The sequence below is a fragment of the Rattus norvegicus genome, chromosome 19 (genome assembly GCF_021556685.1).
Source record: "Rattus norvegicus strain SHRSP/BbbUtx chromosome 19, alternate assembly SHRSP_T2T, whole genome shotgun sequence".
NCBI classification, from domain to species: Eukaryota; Metazoa; Chordata; class Mammalia; order Rodentia; family Muridae; genus Rattus; species Rattus norvegicus.
This window is the reverse complement of record NC_141552.1, coordinates 34,272,501-34,289,472: the sequence shown is the minus strand read 5'-3', so window position 1 is coordinate 34,289,472 and position 16,972 is coordinate 34,272,501. Positions and strand designations below refer to the sequence as shown.

Below are 16,972 nucleotides of genomic sequence, written 5' to 3'. Positions count from 1 at the left end.
ACGTGCAATGGTCACATGGCCTACAGTACTATCCCAGTGGTGCCTAATTGAGGGAAGGAGATCTCAAAGGTACCATCTGCCGCTTCATCCACCCTCTCCCCTCTGCACTACCCAAGTCTTCCCAATGGCATGCCAGGATGTCCGCCATGCCATCCCTTGCTTACCATGCCATCAGCTTTAAAGACAGGCGCTCATTTTTCACCTTCATTAATTTGTTCCTCCCCCTTCCCCCACTCACCTAATAGAAAACTGGGTGACTGTTTAGAAATGTCACACCTGGAGTTAGCTCAGCTTGAAAAGTTTAAAAATAGTCAACCTGAGGAACAAAGGTGTTTACCAGAAACAAATGCTGTGAACAGCTCCTTGGAGATACACCTCAAGTTCCCACCGGGGTGACACAGTTGGTGTGTGAGCAGGACCCCTGCTGCTTCCTTCTCCTGGTTTTTTTTCTAGGTACCAGCACCCCAACCCCTTTTGCTCTGGGCAAGCTGGGGCTCAGAGTGCTGAAAGCCAAGGGGTGCCTCTCTCTACCCTCAAATCCTTAGCCCTTTGTCACAGTCTGGCTGAACTCTATTAATAGAAGTGGTATAGAAAAAAAAACTAAAAAATCCTGCTCGGTTCACCTTGCACTTAGCGGCCTGTGTGAGAACCATTCGTCTTTATTTGCTTACAGAAAGGCAGAGTGATACCTGGAAGTTTTACCTCACAGGCTACTCTTCCTGTTAATTCCAGTCTCATTCTCATAGCTCTCACTTCTCTCTCAGACTTCAGTGTTTCTTCCTAACATTTGCTGCCTTCCTATTTACTTCCCTTGTCACCTGTGTCCCCCTAGATGCAAAATCCCCAAGGACAGGCTACTTACCACCTTTGTTTATCCAGGCGTCCTTAGATTCTAGATACCAGGAGAGTGTCAGGGACTTGATGATTATCTGAATAGATGAATACATGCACACATTTTAATAAAATTATCCATACAGAGATTTGAGTCTGTCTTAACACAGGACTGGTTAACTTTAACTCCCCTCCCCCCATCCCCCCAAGTTTTCATGTGCAGCCTGTGTGAGTCCAGCCTGCCAAATCCTTCTCCCTGGGATTACAGAGAGATGATCTTGGTGAGGTCGAAAAGCCGGAGGAAAACATTCGCTTGACATTTAGCGGTTCATTGAAATAACAAACCTGACTCAGAGAACCAGTGTGTTTTCTGCAGCTGCCCGCCTCCTTTCCAGCAAACGTCTTACTTGGTTCTGTGTGCTGACATATCTCTGCGGAGGACCTGGCAGATGTCGAGGGGAAGCATCAGTTGTCTAGAGCCCAGTGCCACCTGCCCCCATTAGGACCTGAGACGGAGGCCGCTGCGAGGCCACAGCCAGCTGTCTGAGGTGCTCCTTGGGGAGCTTTATAGAGCTCTTACTTAGCCCTAGGTCCTCTGCTTCAGAGAAAACCATAGCTTGTTCAAGCCTCACTCCTGGCAGTGATCTGTAGGGCTAGTCCCTTAATTGTCCCCACGTCTTCTGCTCCATTTACAGCCTCCAGTGTGAGAGGTACAGGTAGGCTGCTGGGGTTTGTCTCTTGGACCAAAAATCGGACAAGATTAGATTCTGGGATGGAGATGTAGCATGGTCAGTGGTAGAACATTGACCCAGAATGCATAAGACTTTGGATTCAGGGAGAAAGGAAGTGGGGTTAGAGAAGGAAATAATCAGATTCCCAGAATCCTTCCTGCAACTCCATTACTTCCGCCTAAGATTTCTTGATGGTCATTGCCACCTACATTCCTGTTTCTGTCACTCCCGTTGCCACTCAACCAAAAGAGACTTAGGAAGTCCACACTGAAGTCCAGAAAGATGAGGAGGAGCAGAACACTCAGGAAACAACACTGGAGTCTGTCTCACAGAATGAGGAAACATGTCAAAGGCTCAGCAAATTCAGAGTGTAGAGATATACGCTGCCTTGGCTGACACTGAATCCCAAGAGCCTAGTGGGACAGGGCTCTGGATTCAAACCACATGAAGGACAGACAGTTCCTAGACTCAGCTGTCAGTGCACTGGGTCTCATCCCTACCCAATGTGTTTGAATTATAGAAAATACTGTTGGATTTCACAGTAGGGACACAAGCTCAGTCAACTCTGCTATGGCTGGATAATCACAATCACACCCTATGCTGCAACCTAAGAAAAGCCATTATTCACAGCAGAGAAATGAGCCTTGATCCATGTCTGGTTCTTACCGTAAATCTACATCTAGGAGCAACACACTGCTTGAAAGCAGGCAAACCGTTTGCTTAGGGTGGTAATGACTTTTGCTGTGGCTGGGTAAGGTCAAGACAGTGTCGGAATCAGTTCTTGGAGCAATAACTGACTGCCTGAAGCTAATGGTGACTCTCTGGTGCACGGCCGAGGGAGGAGAATATTTGGAAACAAGGTCACAATGAATCTACAGCTATGTACGGGAATTCAGCAAATGATCTATGAAACTTGCTTTTTATAAAATGCTAAGAGATCAGGAGAGACCAGCCTGGTGGGAGATGCCCAGAGGGACAGGGGGAATTGCCATCATCGTGTAGTCTGAGGCATTTACTGTACCCTGCCTGACTCTCCGACAAGTGCTGGTGCATAGGATTCCATTTGGTCCCTCTTATCAAATCTGTGGTGTGGGTGTCCATTCACATCCGCATTAGGAAAGTGGAAACTGAGAATCATAGAGGTTCAATGTGTGTCCTAGAGTGTCATGACAGAAAAATGTGAGCTGAGGCTAGAAGTTGTCTTCAGTTCTGAGTACTCCTAAGCACAATGTCTTCTCTCCTCCACTGACAAATTAGCTCCTATTCACATAGCCAGAAGTTGGGGACAAGTCTCAGGCTGGTCAATCAAGTAGAGAGATGAACGAATAGGATTAAAACAGGATCCAGATGCTGTGCTGACCAGGATCTGGCCAAGTCCTCCAGCACCCAGACACTATGTCTCAGTTTTGCATCTCCATCATTAACAACAATCAGCAGCCCCTTGTAGCCTTGGAATTGTTTTGGTTCAGACCCTAAGCCTCCATGGCTTTAGCATGGGACTAGCTTGCTTGATCCAGTTCCTCAGTTTCCATCTATCACCTAACAGTGTGCTTTGTGTGCACAAGCAACCTGAGGAGTACAAAGCCAGGACCAAGAGAGGCCGTGCCCCATCCATCCTGGGACCTCGGGCAGCAGCTGATTGTCTGGGGGGTCCGGGAGGCTGAAATGAGCTGTGTGGCTGTCTTGGTAGGCAGCTTGAAGAGGACGCTCGCAGCCCCGAGCACAGGGGACCACGGGCTCTTCTTCAGGTTGGGGTCAGGTCTCTCATTCTTTCTGACATTATGCCAGTGCGGTCTAGTCCAGGCCAGCAGCCTGTGGTAAGATGAAACTCTCCGTGTCCCCTCAGCCTATAAAGCCTGCCCCTGCTATACGGTGAAAATTACAGGCTTATATTACAGGCCTCATGCAGGGGAAGTAGCCAGAGGTTGCTGAGGCAATCAGAATATGGTAGGTTTATTGAGACTTGTGAAATGAAACTGGACTATCCATGTGATTGATTTGAGCAACCCCCCTCCACTGCAAGAAGGAGAGAAGAAAAAAAAAAAAACCAAAAAAAAACCCCAAAAAGAACCAAGCCTATTTTTTAATTCTAGTTAACGGTAGCCCAGAACCTACAATTCCTTTTCCTTTTACAGAGAAAGCAAATTTCCCAGATGGATGTAGCTTCCTGATAGCCAAAGCGGAAGCCCAAGACAGCAGCTCCTAGGAGGTCAGGCTAGCAGAGACACTTCAGGCTACTCCAGGTCCTCAGGGCGTCTGCCTACACAGAGCGCCGCACAGCAGACACTTAAAATGTGTGTCAAACGCTCAGCCGGTGAGAAAAATAAAATGATGAGGTTTGTGGGAAGGTAAGTAGAAATGGAAAGTATTATAGCCAGCTGGTCCGGTCTCAGAAAGACGAAAATCACAGGTCTCTCTAGTGTGTAGATCCTGACTGTTAATGTTAGTTTGTATGTAAATCGGTTGCAATGGGGAATCGATTATGAAACTAGATGGGGGGGTTAGAGGGCTGAGGGTGGGGCAAAGGTGTACCTGAGAGTGGAAAGAAGCTACCTGGAGCAGGGATTAGGGGCAGGAGGGGCGGAGCCAGAGAAACACAAAGACAGTGTTTGAAAATGCTGTAATAACCTAGATGCACAGACCTCAAGAAGGATGACCAAAGTGTGAATGCTTCACTCCTTCTTTAAAAGGGGAACAAGAATACCCTTGGGAGGGAATAGAGAGGCAAAGTTTAGAACAGAGGCAGAAGGAACACCCATTCAGAGCCTGCCCCACATGTGGCCCATACATATACAGCCACCCAATTAGACAAGATGGATGAAGCAAAGAAGTGCAGGCCGACAGGAACCGGATGTAGATCGCTCCTGAGAGACACAGACAGAATACAGCAAACACAGAGGCGAATGCCAGCAGCAAACCACTGAACTGAGAACGGGACCCCCATTGAAGGAATCTTAGAAAGGACTGAAAGAGCTTGAAGGGGCTTGAGACCCCATATGAACAACAATGACAACCAACCAGAGCTTCCAGGACTAAGCCACTACCCAAAGACTATACATGGACTGTCCCTGGGCTCCAACCTCATAGGTAGCAATGCATAGCCTAGTAAGAGCACCAGTGGAAGGGGAAGCCCTTGGTCCTGCCAAGACTGAACCCCCAGTGAACGTGATTGTTGGGGGGAGGGTGGTAATGGGGGGAGGATGGGGAGGGGAACACCCATACAGAAGGGGAGGGGGAGGGGCTAAGGGGAAAAAAGAAGAGAGAGAGAAAAAAAGAAAATGCTGTAATAAAAACCTAAAGTCTTTGTAAGCTGATAAAAAAAAGACTTTGATGAATAAAATATTGCAGATTTGGATTTGAGTTTGTTGGGAAATATTTTCATTTTGCTGCCTCTTTAAGACTGTTTTTATTAAGACAAAACAAAAAAGAGTCTTCCTCTGATTATTAGGGGCAAAGGTTGCCTTAAAGGGAAGCTTTCTAGGGTGAAAAGTTCTGTATCTTGAACTGGCTTAATGTACACTTGCCAAAACTACTTTAAGGGAAATATAGGATCTGTTCCTTTCTCTCCAGATAAATTTAGCCTCTCGAGAGAAAAGATTGAATTCCAGTGAAGAACTCCAGCGGCCATCATCTCTCTTGCTTGGCTTAAGGGGAAACGTATAAATGCCTACGATTTCCATTCAAGTGCCCCCACAAAACGCAGGCACATCGATGGCCAAGGGAGGAGTGGCGTGTGCTACAGTGTAATGGCACACCAGGGGCAGGTGCTTTGTCTCCCCTGAAAATCCAGAAGTTGTCTGTGGGTTTGAAAATACTCACAGGAAAGTGTTGCCTTACTTGTGCATGTGGGCTTTGCTGACTAGAATCTTCTGAATATTTGTTTCCAAAAATATGAGGTCCAGAAGCCTTGTATGGATACTTAAGATTCAGCAGGGCTGGGCAGGGCTCAGGCCGTCTGCTTTGAAATGCTTACCATATTGTGTGTGTGGTGGACCACTTAAGAGTCAGGTCTCTTCTACCCTGTTCTGGAGTCGAACTGCTCTTGTTCCTACTGCTCCATTGCTATGCTCCTGTGTACTCCAGGCTGGCTGGCCCATGACGAGTTTCTGGCAATAATGTGTACCACTTCGCCAGACATTTGAAATTTTATTCACCATTTTTATGTGTATGAGTGTTGTGCCTGTGCACAGTGCTTGTTGCTTGGAGAGGCCAGAAGATGGCGCTGGATCCGCTGGAACTGTTACTGAGGATGGTTGTAAGTTACTATGTGGGTGCTGGGACCTGAACCCAGGACCTCTGCAAGAGCAGCAAGCTTTCTCACCTGCTGAGCCATCTCTCCAGCCCTGAATCTGGAACACAGGATTCCAGTCTTTTTACAAGGAACTTGGGTGGCGTCTCAAGCTTGCAAGGCAAGTGTCTCCACTGGACCATCTCCCCTGACTATCTGAAGTTTAAATCAGCTCCTCAGGGTGACAGTAAGTACTGTTTGGGAAACGCTGGTTAATTTATGTGCAGAGAATTTGATGGTGGGTGGAAGAAAAAAGTAGAACACAACAGAACTATGACAGTAGGGACAAGGACAGGTAGCTAAATCCCAGGCAAGGTGTGGCACTAGGTAACTTACAACCATCCTCAGCACAAGTTTCAAGGGATCCAGTGCCATCTTGTTAAGGAACGAGGTTTTTCCAGTGATTATAATGTTGTGTAAGGGTCAAGAAAGTCCAAGTTTGGAAGCATTTTCCAAAAGACAGTAATGTTTTACCAGCTCTGAATGGTAGGTTCCAAGGATTTCCCAGAATGTATGAGTAAGCTGTTAGTTAGGAAGATAAATTATACTAGTTAATGGGGTTCTTGCTCCTGGGGTGAGCTCATGGCACATGTGTCCTTAGTTCTTCTTGGACAGGAACTCACCAAGTCAAGACACCAAGGCAAGCTATAAAGGTCTAGGTGGGTAAAAAGCTTACTTTACATGTCTTCACCAGCTATACAACACAGGATATTCTACACAGTCTAACCCTGGGGTACAGCAGGAAGAGCTATGAAGATGTGTCCAAAAAGACTCTGTCCCATCTGGGGGATTACAATGGCAGAAGCCTATCAGATAGTAACCAAGGCAGTGCAAGCAGGGTTAACCAGACAGAAGAAAGCCAAGTCAGTCTAAGCTCAGGCCTCTCGGGCTCCTGAAAGACTAAGGACACAATCTGGGCTCAGAGAAGTCAGAAAGACTTCTTGTAAACAGAGCAAAGAACAGAAAAACTCCTAGTTGGGAGCAGAGTGTGCTGCTTGAAACCGGTATCCAACTGAGGCACATGCAGAACAGTGAAGTGGACTAGAATTGATGAGAACAAATCATGCATGGGGGAGACAGAGCAGTGCTGACAGAGAGGCCTGGGGAAGTAGAATGAGCAGGGGAGGGTGGAAGAGTAGGTCTGGGAGAGAACAGAAGGGCATGGCACCTGCTTGGTTGCTCCATCTCTAGCTGACACACACAGGTTGATAAAAATCAGGTCCCGAGTTTGTGTTGTGGGGACAGCACTACACTGTGCAGTGCCACAACAACACTGCAGCCGCCACAGTCAGAGCGGTGGCTTTGGTTCCAGCCCCGCAGCTGAGGTTCCGCCCCTTCCCAGTGCTCTTGCATTTGCGGTCATGAGGGACACGAGCGGTAAGTTTGCCTACATGTGCAGCAACTCGAGTGACAAAAATGCAGCCTTTCCACTCAGCACCTTTCAGAGTTACATTCCACCCCCAGTGCTATTGTCTCTGGGGAAGGCCATGCTCAGTGTCACGTGGTCACAGCCCAGATAGGCAAGGAGGAGTTCACCGTCTGTGTCTAAGACAATTGATTTCTCACTCCAAGATGTAATCCTGGACTGAGGAGATGGCTTGGCCAGTAATGTGCTTACCGTGTGAGCATGAGATCTTGAGTTGCAGCTCCCGGTGAAAAACTAGGCATGATAGCACATGAGAGCTAATGCTGTTAATCCCAATGCAGGCCAGGCAGACGGGGTCCCTAGGGCCTGCTGGCCAGCCAGTCTAATAGGAAGGCTAGAGTCCAGTAAGAAGTCTTGTTTCAAAAACAAGGAGTAACACTTGAGGATGACTTTGCCCCCCCCCACACACACACAGCGAGAGAGAGAGAGAGAGAGAGAGAGAGAGAGAGAGAGAGAGAGAGAGAATGAAAATGAAAGTCTACTTAGCATGGCCAGAGGAACTTGGGAAAGCTGCCCTTGCTTCCTTGCTCCTAGACAGATTTGTTACAAATCATTTTGGTGGCTTTTTCTGCAGCTCCATTGCTGTAGACTCCAGTGACTGGAAAGCTGAAGAAACTCACAGCAACATGGCCCCCACTCTCACCCTACTATCATGACTTACAGTGTTAGTTTTCAGTGACATCAAACATTTGTCATGGAGGTTAAGTGCATTCAATGCTGCTATTGGGGCAACTGTGAGGGGCCCAGATATTCCCAGGGTCCTGCTGTGGGAAGGGGAGTGAAGAGTTTCTGCAGGGTTCAGGGAGGCAGCTTAGGAAGAGGAGGAGGAGGAGGAGGAAGAGGAGGAGGAGGAGGAGGAAGAGGAAGGGGAGGGAGGAAGAAGATGGAGAGGAGGAGGGGGGGGAGGAGGAGGAAGGGTAGGGGTGGGGGGTGGAGAACCCATGTCAAAGGAAACCTGCATGCTGCAGGCATCCAGTCAACTCCAGGCAAGGCAAGGGGGTGGACTAGACTTCTGGATTCCTGCCCTTCTCTTCTCCACCAGAACCTTGTGCCTGAAGTTTCATGCTGATGACTCAATGCACACTTTTTGATTTATACATACATACATATATACATACATACATACTCATATACATATGAGTGTTTTGCTTGTATGTGTTTCTGTTACCCTGTGCATGCCTAATAACCAAAACATTCAGATCTTTGGGAATTAGAGTTAGGGATGACTGTGAGCCTCCACAAGCTTCAGGGAACTGATATTGTGTCCTCTGCAAGAAAAACAAGTGCTCCTTACTGGCAAGCCATCTCTCTAGCCATTCCCCCATTTTAATGTTTTTGGAAGCTTGATTACTTTACCGTCAAAATTCATATTCTGATCTTCTCTCAGAACATCAGGAGACCTAAAAGTTCTCAGCAAAATCACCATAACAGCAATGGTTTGAGGCTTTTGGGGGTGGAGTTGGGGGTGGGGTATTCTCTGCTTCAGAACCAACCAGCCTAGCCTGATGACTCACGTTCACTACCAACAGGTTCCTCACAAAGGGGGGCTACTATACGGAGTATGTGGGCAGGGAGTAGTCCTTAGATACATCCCATTGTGTCAGCTCTGACTACAGACTGTGCTGGCTAGTTTTATGTCAACTTGACACAAGCTAGAGACATTAGGGAAGAACGATTCTTTTTTTTTATTTAATTTTACTCATTTATTTCCATCCCAGGCACTGCTCCCTGTTCTAGTCCCTCCCTTACGAGTCCCTCTCCCATCCCATCCCCTTCTCTGAGAGGATGGGCCACCCTGGGAATCCCTCCACCCTGAAACATCAAGTCTCCGCCAGACCAGGCACATGGGAAGAGGGATTCTTGATGAAGAAAACTTCTTCATAATATTTGCCTGCAGACAAGTCTGTCAGTAATTTTCTTGATTGATTGATGTGGGAGGGCCTAGCCCACTCTAGGTGGTGGTACCTCTGGGCTCAGCAGACAGAGCAAGACATAAGGAGCAAGACTGTAAGGAGCACCCTCCATGGCTTCTGCTTCAGTTCCTCCCCTCAGGTTCCTACCCTGGTTTCCCTCAATGAACTGTGACATGGGATATATAAGCCAAATAAACCCTTTGCTCCTCAAGTCGCTTTTGGTACTGATGTTTTATCCAAGAGACTGAATCCTAACCTTATAGAAACTGGTACCAGAGAGTACCAGTCACTCTAGATACATGTCACTATAGCTGTGACAAGCTTGATGATGTTTGGCCAGGATTTTGGGAGGAACTTGGAACTTCAGGCTGGAAAAAACATTGGTTGTTCAGAGCTTAATGGGTTGTTGTGGTGTCTTGGAAGATAATACCAGAGCAGTACAGAGGCTGGAAGCCTGGCTTGTGGACTTTCAGAGTGAAGCAAAGACTGTATCATTTATGTAGTAGTTTCAATTAAGACTCTCTGGTACTGGTTAGTTAGAAGAATGAGCTGTGATTAACAAGAGGTGAGAACCACTAAAGAGAAACATCTGTCTTCCTAGAACAGTTGATACCGGCCAAGCTGGGGCTGAAGAATTATTTACTATTAAAAAAAAAAGGATGGGCATCATTTAGTCAGAATCTTCTCAGAAGTGTTTCCTCAGGGTCAGCACACAGAGCCTGTGGTCCATACAGTACCAAGGCTGGTGGTGGCAGTCAAACTTGGGAATGTGTCCCAGGTGGCACTGGTTTTAAAGGAATGAAGGGGCCATGGAGAGCAACTAAGGCTTGGAACTGGGAGAGGTCAGGAAAGGCTATTGGTAAAGGCGCAACCTCCGCTGCAGTAGAAGCTTCTGGTTGGAAGGAGTCCTGGCGAGAAGTTAAGACTTGGCACCACGTGGTAAGGTCAGAGTCCCCGAAAGGAAGCCATCAGTGAGGGTGCAGCCTCAGGTACAGTAGAGACTCCAACATACTGGAGTTGCCAGTACCTTGGGGTAACCACCAAGGACAGCAACAGGTGTGGTGTGGAGCTGCCCTGAGCCTGAGGCAAGCTGTGTGTGCTGCCCGTGTGTCAGAAATAGAGGTGCCCAGAAGATCACGGGTTCCAGATGTCTGACACTATTAGATTCTGGTTTTATTTTGATTTGATTAGAACTGCATTATTCTTCCCTCTTGAAATAAGAAAATACTTAACTCGCTTTTTATTTTCAATTCTTACATGATTCCACAATTAAAGAGTCTTCAGAGAATTAGAGGGAGTTTGAACTTCTAAATAGACTTTGGGTATTTTAAAGAAACTGTATTTTTACACATTTTGAATTTTTAAACCCTGAGACTTTTAAGAGTTGGGATGCTTTATATTGTGATAGTGATATTAATAGGGACAAACAAAAATGGAACGTTTGTGCCTTAATGATGTGTTTTGTGTCAACTTGACAAGGGGGCAATTGTGTTGGTTAGCTTTATATCACCGTGACACAAACTCCAGTCATTAGGGAAGAGGTATTCTCGGCTGGGGAAATGCCACCATCAAATTGGCCTGTAGGCAAGCCTGTCAGGCATTTTCTTCATTAGTGTTTGATACAGGAGGGACCAGTCTATTGTGGGTGAGCCCACCTCTGGGTTAGTGAACGTGGATTATACCAGAAAGCAAGCCATGAGGAACAAGCCAGTAAGCAGCACCCCTCCGTGGCTTTTGCCATGGGGAAAAGGTATATTTTAGTTCATGGCTTTAAGTGATTAGGCAGCCCAGCTTTGCACCTCTAAAGTAGCATAGTGTGTGTGTGTGTGTGTGTGTGTGTGTGTGTGTGTGTGTGTGTGTGTGTGCCACCAACACACCTCTCATCTCACACAGGCAGCAGAAGCTGGGGTCCTCCAAGGACACACCTCCAACAACCCAAGGGCGTACTTCAGACACTCACATCCTATAGGTCGTACCCCCTCCTAGTAGCCAGCATGGGAGCAGAGCTTTCAGACTTGAAGAAACACTTGTATAACCCATATTAGAAGCCAAAAGATACACTTAAGGTGACTGTTCCTGCTGACCCAAGTTCCCACAGGCATATTGGGACTCCCTATGAGTGTCATTTCTCCTCTTGGGGATTTCATGGTATATAAATGCGGTAGTTTGAATATGCTTGGCCCATGGAAAGTGGCATTATTAGGAGGTGTGGCATTAGTGGAGGAGGTGTGGCCTTTTTAGAGGAAGTGTGTCACTGTGTAGGCGGGGCTTGGAGGTCTTATATGTGTGTGTGTGTACATATATGTGTGTGTATAATATATATTATATATATAAGCACGTGTGTGTGTGTGTGTGTGTGTGTGTGTGTGTGTGTGTGTGTGCTTATGTCTGGCCAGTGTGATCTAGACCCTCTCCTTGTTTCCTTCCAATCAAGATGTAGAGCTCTTGGCTTCTCCAGCACCAGGTCTACCTGCATGCTGCCATGTTTCCCACCATGATGAGAATAGACTGAATCTCTGAAACTGGAAGCCAGCCCAAATTAAATGTTGTCCTTTATAAAAGTTGCCTTGGTCATGGTGTCTCCTCACAGCAATAAAGCCCAAACTAAGACAACAGTTTAATGAACTTGGTTTCGTGAGCCCTTGGGGACACCTCACTCTGTGCCTGCACTGTGTAGGGCTTGTCCCACACTGCAAGTGACCATGGTAAGGAGTTCCTTCCTGCCTGGGGTTTCCCTCTGGGTTTCCTTATAGGGTTCCTGGGCAGTGTTTGAGTGAACTGCCACCAGCCCCTGGCCCCTGCACACTGACAGAAGCTAAAACCCCTCCTCCCCATGACATTTCTCAGCCTTACAATCTCACTGACCTAGGACAGTTTGGAGATGTAAGTGAGCCATGCTGATGGAGGCCTGGCATTTGAATCTATTGATCAAGCACAGAAGACACAAGGCAAGGGTGCCCTGGGAGCTCATGCTGTCAGGGCCAAATAGAGGCTTCTCACTGCTGTTTTGAAGAAAGCTAAAATATGAGAGGGAGAAGGCAAATACCCACAAGGCCAGAAGGCAGTGACACCTGGAGGTCGCTGGTGTATAAAGGATTACATCACAGGCAGCTAAGAATATACAGATGGGGGAGCCCAGGCCTCCCATGGAAGCACAGTGGGGAGGCCAGGTGGAGAGAGCTCTCTATTTTCAGATGGAGAGGATGTTGGGTTGTTTGTGCTCAATAGCCCAAGAGCAAATGGTGTGGCTGCCTGGGCTTCAGGTGACAATTTTCTTCTGTAAGTGCAAGACAGACCATCTTTGAAAATGCAGGCCAGGTTATCTGGTTGAGAGTGTTCTTCTGTCCTTCTACGTGACCCCCAAAGCTGAGGCTCAGTCCATCTTGCTGTGAGGAAGCATATGTTGTCCTGGGAAAGAGAAAGGACCAACAGAAGGAAGCGAGGTTCCTCATACTGGAGAGAGAGCCCAGGGCTTAGGCACACTCGAGAAGTGTTAAGGCCCTGGATCTAGCTGGCATTGTCCTGATCCTCAGTCGCTCCCCCTCCTAACACACAAGGGGATGAAGACCATGCCCTAGAAGATTCTTTCTGATTTTACAAAGCAAGGTCAGTGACTTGTCAGTCTGTCGAGCCTGGCTAAAGAGGAGCCAGGGAAAGAACCAACACCCACCTACCCAAAGGCAAGAAGGCATGTGGGCAGAGGTCCCCAAGTACCCGGGATCCTCAAACTTGGTGAACACTGAGGGATCCCCAGCATCTGCAGAGCAGCTGACCCAGAGTGGAGCCCAGAAACTGCTGATGTAATGTAGCGGTCCTAGCTAGTTCTGATGCAGGAAGAGTGGCCTGTCATAAACTCTGAGTGACCCGCTATCAGCTTAAAGGCTTGAACTATGGACTCGGAGTTGGGTCTGGTTTTACTTCTGGGACCTCCCAGCTACATATCTTAGCCTAGCTTATTAAATGAACTGATATAAATGCAAAGCATTAAGCTAGGCCAACATGTCATAAATGCAGTGTAGTGGAGCTCAGATGATTATTCTGGTAATTACGGTAGCTTGCTACACTACTGTTTCTGGACAGAACCAATCATCTGGCCAAATTCACACACATTTATTCCACAGGCAAATCCATGGCAGCCCATGTGTGTTTGTTGTCAAAATAAGAGTTTTGGCCAGTCCACGGTGGCACAGGCCTTTAATCCCAGCCCTTGGAAGGCAGAGGCAGATGGATCTCTGTGTTTGAGGCCAGCCTTACCTACACAGTAAATTCCAAGACAGCAGGGGGAAGAAGAAAAGGAGTTTTGGGCTGGTATATGCTTTCCTGCATATTGAAAATCTTTCATCTTTTTCTGTTTGACCTTACTATTGGCCTGTCTTTGAAGTGGCCACTCTGACATGCTTGTTCAAGGTGAGGAATTCCTCTGGCCAGATGCAATAGCCACCATGTTGTTCCTCATCAACTGATCCACCTACTTATTGTGTGTATGCTGCTATAACTAAATGTCTATACTGATAACAAAATGGCTGACAGCATGCAGTTCATTAGGAATATATGCTTGTCTCTCCGCATCAGTGAAGGCTGAGAAGATCATCAGACTCAGGGTCTAGTGAGGGCCACTCTCTGCTTCTAAGTGGCACCTTCTTGCCTTGTCCTCACATGGTGGAATGTCAAAGGACAAAAAGTACCACCTGAAGAAATGGAAGGACCAGGACACTCACTGATTCCTGTCTTATTAGACCATTAATCTCTCAAGAGCTCTAACAGCTACTCCATTGCAAGCAAGATCATGTATCCTCTATTCAGGTTGACAGATTGTCACCGTGCAGAGGTGTGTGTGTGTGTGTGTGTGTGTGTGTGTGTGTGTGTGAGACCATGTGTGGGTGTGTGTGTGAGACCATGTGTGGTGTACATGCAAGTACATAATATGAGTGTGCCTGTGCATACATGCATGCATGCATGCATGTATTTGTGTGCCAGCATGTTTAATAACTGCTATGTAAGCTGAACATTTGCTTCCAGCTCCAAACTGAAGTTGAAGACCAGAGGCCTCCCTGCACTACCAGCCCCTTGATCTTAGATTCCCCAACCTTCAAAGCCAACAAGTTAAGGCTGTTTACGAGCTACCCAGGCTGACATATTTGCAGTAGCCCCCAAATGGGCTAAGACAGAGTCATTGGTCCATATATTCTTGATGAGTCTTATTTGTAAGTGTTGTCAATTAAGTTTTCTTTTTCCAAACACATTGAAGAGTCAGAAATCTCTACTCCTCCCTCAGAAAGCCTTCTGTTCTCTTAGGCCACCCTCATCTTTCTCTCCTTCCATAGACAAGTGCAAGAGCCCTTCTTCCCCCATCGTTTGTTTTGTTCTACATCTAGTTCACCTTAGATTCCCACAGCATCCTACTGTGTTCAGGTTGTTTCTCATGTTTCCCAAAAAGCATGAACTTGGTCATCGGAGACTGAGTTTGAGTCCCTTGTGCAATCATGGACCTCTCTAAGCCCCCATCTTTTGACAGTAAGTATGATTTTAAGGATGTCTAAAGTCATATCTGAGGGTGAAATGTGGGGACTCCTGCATGCTAGGTTTGCTCTACTACTGAGCTAACGAAGTCCTAAGATTGTACATACATTACCACATGGCTTGTGTGCAGCACAAAAGGAGCCCTATTCTATGATCAGCCAAACTAGAAGCTGAGGAATTGGGAACTCATAGAGTACCACCCACCACATGGACCACTTATGGCCGCCACACCATGATGTGAGCTTCAGTTGACCCTTGAGAGAAAGTAAGAGTTGGAAACTGACTTTGAGATAGTATGTTGCATACTGTGGGGGTTGATCTAGGCAAGGCATAAAGATAGAACAGTTCAGTTCCAATTCCACTGAAGGAAAATGCCCTGAGCATTTTCTGTGTCAGAGACAAATGGGATTCTCACTTCTGATTAGCTGTTCTGTGGCCTATAAGTCTGGCCTATAAGGCTATTAGAATTTTAGCCTCTTAAACATGTGTGAGCCAAACATGCCAAGGATCTTTATTTGTTAGAGGGTAAGAGCAAATATTAGGGTGAAACAAATGCAAACAGCCAAACATACTGGGAATTTTGACTTTCAAGTTTCCTTCCGGTAATAATCCCAGCAATGGCTGTGAAAATGAATGTCACTGGAAGGAAATAACTGGTAGCTATTCTCATGTAAATAACAGAATCGAGTAAAATAAATATCTAGATAATTTATATTTGCTGGCAAACAGCTGGCTTGGCATGTGAAAGGGACAAAGAGACAGTAGGAAAGATACCAGAATTCTGAAATCTGACCGTCAGTTATCGTTCCTCACGATGCACACTTGTGCACTGGATTCCTGAAGGGTTGACTGAGAGGAAGATTAACCATAGTTCATCTTCAGAGTTATCTACCACAGTTCTCATCAGAGCAAAGTGTGGCTCCTACAGGAACACACTGGGTGGTTTAGCTCATGCCTAAAAGTACAGCCATCATGACCTTCTTGGGTCTAAGCCACCTCACCATGAGGTGTCATGACCATGGCCACATCTCTTTCCAGCTACAGATCTGCTTCAATAGGACCTGCTATGCCTGGTAGGCAGAGTGCTTCTGTCTGTAGTCCAGTACAATATGCTGATCTTTTTATTTCTAAAGAACGACCTTACCCACCCACCTCCCCAGAGCATTAGCCTCCAGTAGGCAAGTTCCTAGTCCATGACCTGACTTCCTCCGGTGAACACCTGACTCTAAACCTCTCAGATTCTGTCTTCTGAAAACGTCTGGCCGTGAGCCTAGAGCATGGCAGATACATGCTGAGGAGGGCGAGCTTCCAGAGGGTGGCTTCTGAGGATTCAGCAAAAAATCAGACTACAGTTATTCACCATATTTAGTGTTTGTCAGATATGAATACAATGGAATGTTGCTGGAAATAAAAATAAAACAAAAGCAAAAGAACGCAATTGAAAACTGTACAACTAAGGTGGCCTTGGGGCTTTTAAGGAAATGGTAAGGCTGAGACTAGGCTTAAAACAGGAACAAACTGGTATGGGAGCTGTAGCCAGAAGCTGTGAGTCCTATTTAAATTTCTGATCAAGACTCCCATCCTGGGAGAAAATGTCAAGTTGGCCTTTGTGGGGTAGTGTGGCTTTCCTTGACTGGTGTGTGTGTGTGTGTGTGTGTGTGTGTGTGTGTGTGTGTGTGTGTGTGTGTAGGGGGGTGGTATAAGGCCTCATTTAATATTCTACTAGGTTGTAGTATAGTCAAAGGAAAATACCTCTTTTTCTGAAGGAAATTGAATAAAGCATCATTAATGCTATGCAGTCAAAATCAGTAACACGTGGGGTGGCCATAGACATCGTGCTACAGCCTTTTAAAGAAGACATTGTTGTGGTCTTTCTAGGATTCCCTGAGAGAGCCTCGTTTTCCCTCCAGCAAATTCCTTTTACTATTCTTGAATTGCTTTACATTATTTCAAATCAAAAGATTCTTAACTGAAACACCATCCACACACTTGCTATAAGGAATTAATTTCACCTTTGGCCTCATTTTGAAACCGAACTACAAATTGATGGCATAGCCCCTAAGAAATTAGTGACCTGTAGGATCAGAATTGTGCTGGCCTTGGATTGGCGTCCCCCTATCTGTGCATCCCATTCACTGGGGGCTCTCAGTGCTCAGCTGTGGCCTCTTCTCTAGCTCCTAAGTAGATAATAGAACACTTCTTAAACACCAGGGGTCTGAGGTTGGAAATGCTTTCACCGAATGCCAGGCAATCCAATGGAGCC

General features: G+C 46.6%; 1 long non-coding RNA gene across 2 annotated transcripts in view; it reads left to right on the top strand.

Annotated features, from left to right (window-relative positions):
- Window positions 1–16,972, top strand: part of LOC120098531 (uncharacterized) — a 28,149-nt gene that overhangs the window by 5,916 nt on the left and 5,261 nt on the right. For both annotated transcript variants that reach the window (XR_015644323.1, XR_015644324.1), the window contains exon 2: window positions 3,698–3,876. This is a non-coding gene — a long non-coding RNA (uncharacterized LOC120098531). The remainder of the gene's footprint in view (window positions 1–3,697; window positions 3,877–16,972) is intronic.